The sequence below is a fragment of the Mus caroli genome, chromosome 1 (assembly GCF_900094665.2).
Source record: "Mus caroli chromosome 1, CAROLI_EIJ_v1.1, whole genome shotgun sequence".
Taxonomy (NCBI): Eukaryota; Metazoa; Chordata; class Mammalia; order Rodentia; family Muridae; genus Mus; species Mus caroli.
In genome coordinates this window covers 26,166,033-26,170,170 of record NC_034570.1, presented here as the reverse complement: position 1 = coordinate 26,170,170, position 4,138 = coordinate 26,166,033, and the positions used below count along the sequence as shown (strand labels likewise).

The window sequence follows — 4,138 nt, the reverse complement described above, 5'->3', positions numbered from 1 at the left end:
GGTTTTTATCATTTGACATCAAGATGAAAATAACTATTTTCTTTTTCTGTTCTCTAAACATTTGTCCAATCTCCTTACATCGCATGAATTAAAAGATCCATATATACACATACATACACACACACATAATATATATATATATATATATATATATATATATATATATATATATATATCGCTCTGCATTTTATACAAGTGACTTTTCGTGTTTGGCTTGGTTTAGTTTGGTTTGTGATGTTGATTGATATTTTCAAAGATAAAGTATGTATGGCCCATACTAAAAACTCAAAAAGCTATCAGACTTTTATAGTATGAAATTGAAATCAGCTGTGGGCCATGTAACATGTGGCAATACAGTTCTAATTGCCCTGCTGCTATCCTGCCCTTTGGAGTGTGGTAAACTGAAGATAACAAAGCCTGCTGAGCAGACTTTTCAAGCGCAGCCTGGAGTCCAACAACTTTGGGCACCTACACACACATGGGAAATGGAAATAAGCCAGCTGCACTTCTGGGTGTGACCATCAGCATCCTGTCCTGCCCCACTCTGCCCCACACTTACCCTATTCCTCACTGTTCTGCTGGTATTAGATATTCTGCATCAACAGCTGCAGAGGTAACAACATCTTTCCCTAGCTTAAAGGCCTCACCAATTCCCTGGTGAGAATTTACCTGAGTTCACCTGGTCCCAGAGCTAACAATCATGGCAGAAGCTTCTAGATAGATGGAGGACTAGGAACAGCTAGCTTAGCATTTCTTAGTCATTTCTGGAAGCTCTGTCAGGGTCCCGTGTCTTTAGATCTTCTACTGATTCTGTAAGAAATAACAACAGCTAAGAAATATGTTAAGAGGGGATTCAACATTCTTGAGATATTAGAAACTTCTTTTACCTCTGTCAGACTGGCTAAAATTAAAAAAAAAAAAAAAAGCCAGCTGACAGCAAATGCATGGGAGGATATGGGAAATAAAATCCTCTCCAGTGTTGGTGGAATTGCAAACTGCTACAGCCGCTATGAAAATCAGTGTGGAGAATTTATTAAATAGGTAAATGTAGATGTACCATATTGTCTTAGTTAGACACTGTGAGAGACATTATGACCAAGGCAACTTCCAGAAAGGAAAATATTTTATTGGGGATGGCTTATAGTTTCAGATGTTCAGTCCATTATCCTCATGGTGGGAAGAATGGCACAGTGCAGGCAGACTTGATGCTGAGGAGGTGAGAGTTCTCTATCCTGATCTGAAGGCAGCCAGGAGGAGACTTGCCTTCTGCTGGCAGTCAGGGGCAGGCTTTCTTCTGCACTGCGCAGAGCTTGAGCATAGGACCTCAAAGCCCACCCCCACAGAGATGAACTTCCCCAACAAGGCCACACCTACTCCAACAAGGCCACACCTCCTAATATTGGTTCTTCCCGTGGATCAAATATATTCATACCACCACACACATCATCTAGCCAGGCCACTCCTTGTCATATGCCCAAATGACTTGATGTTCTATTCATATTTTAATATCCAGCATCTTAAAAAGCATCTGAAAAATAGAAGATACTGACTAGCAGTTCAGTGAATTAAGTCAAATCTAACAAATGACAGAAGCATTCAGTTTTTACGAAGAAGAGCCTTTGCTTCAAGCCTAGAAAACAAGAAAACTTGTTTGGCAGGAATATGGCGCTTAGGTTTCAGTTCTACTAGCCAGATGGACCACGAAGAGAAAATAGTTTCTTACATGCTATAAACTTGTTCAGGATTCCAAGACTGTATTAAAGACAGAGGGAATGGATACAGAGCAGCCCTACCAAAAGTGAACAAAATTGATGTAAGAGAACAGGTCAAAGACATTCCTCGAACCTAGTGTAAGATCAGACAGGTACGCAACTTGGACCTATGCACAATTGTTGTTTAAATAGAATTTTCCAGTGCTGTGATGGAAATGCAGAGATACTCCTACTAACCTTTCAAAAATGCATCATGTTCTGGGTCACTCACATGGAGAATGCATTCAACTGTAACACTCCAAAAATCAACACTGTGCATTAAGGCACAGATTCAGTATTAACAGCTATTGTTTTTAAATCCCACTGTTAAAATACCAGTGATGTATAAATAGGTTACTATAATAGTATGTTTATACAAACCTCTCATAAGTAATAAATGTGCTGATCATGCACAGGAAGAATGGCTACTTGTGTTCTCCAGCTATTCAGTAGGGCCAACCAGTTTTTGAGTCGAACATAAGGAGCAGATTACTTTAGAGGAACATGAAATAGCAAAAGCCAATCTATCTTTCTGTGGCCTAAACCCAGGTTGGAAGTTTCAGAAGGAATAAATATCATGATCTGAGATACCAGCCACAGGCGATAAAAGCAAGTGTTTTATCTTGTCTTTAAGTCCTGATCAGTTCTAGAGAAGTTGTAACGACACATACCAAAATACCTGTAATCCCAGAATCACCAGGCTGAGGCAGAAGAATTGTAAATTCACGGCCAACCTGAGCTACAAAGGAAGACCTTACCTCAATAAAAATCCTGTAGTCAAAGGTGATGGGGAAACTTTTTTCATTAATTAATTTATTCACTTTTCATCCTGATGGCAGCCCACCCTCCTCCTGGCCCACCCTTACTACTCCTCCCCCTATATGTCCCTATTCCTCTGAGAAGGGGGAGGCTCCCCAAGCTAGCCCCTTACCCAGCAATGGGGTAACTCAAAACACACGGCTGATCTAAGATTTTATTGGTCAAGGTCCCATAATAAACAGATGCCACACTCTATAAAAACATTTACCTGTAAAGACGTTTAATGAAGGCAGTACAGACCCATAGGAAGGACTAAGGCGACCAGCAAGGAGCAGTGTAACTTGCAGTGAGGAAAAATTCTCAGAAGCTGAATCGGGGTGAGCATGAAATGAGGACTCTATTCACTTCAGCTTTCTGAAAATAATAGAAAATGAGACCACACTGTAAAAGTCAAAAAGTGAACGTGCATGTGAAATTTTAATGAGAATGGACATTTAGACATTTCACTAATACCTATGCCTTTGCAGGTAATGGAGAACTCCTGAGGCTGCTGAACATGGATTTCCAATGTCTGCTCTGTTGTGTCTTTTAAAAGTTAAGTTTCCAATGAACAGGAGCATACTTAAAGATGTGTGGAGTTGTGCCATTTGGTTATAGGCTGACCATGTTAAAGTGCATAGTATTGTATCAGAGTTATGTGACTGTCCAGTTAAAATCTGATGCTCTCCACTGCAGCCCTTCAAAAGAAGCAAGCTTACATGAGTCCTACAACTCGAGGAACTTACTCTTGCCACAACCAAGAAGCACGTAGAAGAATAGATTTTCTGGTCAAAGCACTGACAAGAGTGTAGGCTTAGCTAACACTTGACTGCAGAATTCTGACACACTCTGATGGTTACTCTTGATTGTAAATGTGATTGGATCTAGAATCAATTAGGCACCTGCTGCTGGGCAGGTCTGAGGGATATTTCTGAGGGGAGAAGACGCTCCCTCAGAAGATACCGAGCATCTTCTCAAGGCGGTAGTCTGAATATAAAGAGGTCTCAGAGAAATGCAAAGCTACTTTTTGCCTGTTGGAGTTCATTGCTTGCTGATGAATGAATCTACTTTGTTGCAACTGCTGCTACCATTCTTTGCTAATACTAGAACTCAGCTTCTTCACCTTTCTAATTTAAACTGAACGCCCCTACTCTCTGTGATTCCTCCAGGCCTTCTGTACCATGCTGAGACTTCTCCAGCACCCAGCTTTATGGCATGTGAAGCTACTAGGTTTTCAGCATCTTCAGGATAAGGACTGCCATTTCTATACTATACAACAGGCATCATGTAACACAACCTAAAAAGGAGATATATATAATATAATAATAATATATATAATACAATAATAAAAGATATATTCATTTTATCAGTTCTGTTCCTCCCAAATACCCTAAGGCAGACCTTCAGCTGACACCTGATCCTCAGAAACAGAGATAATAATTGTGTTCATCCACATAAAACCAGAGACACTGAAACTTATAGAGGAGAAAGTGGGGAAAAGCCTCGAAGATATGGGCACAGGGGAAAGATTCCTGAATAGAACAGCAATGGCTTGTGCTGTAAGATCGAGAATTGACAAATTCCCATTT

The 4,138-nt window shown here is 40.2% G+C and overlaps 1 long non-coding RNA gene across 1 annotated transcript in view; it reads right to left on the bottom strand.

Annotated features, from left to right (window-relative positions):
- Positions 1–4,138, bottom strand: part of LOC110293069 — a 37,493-nt gene that overhangs the window by 14,764 nt on the left and 18,591 nt on the right. The window contains exon 2 of the long non-coding RNA XR_002377778.1: positions 670–2,924. This is a non-coding gene — a long non-coding RNA (uncharacterized LOC110293069). The remainder of the gene's footprint in view (positions 1–669; positions 2,925–4,138) is intronic.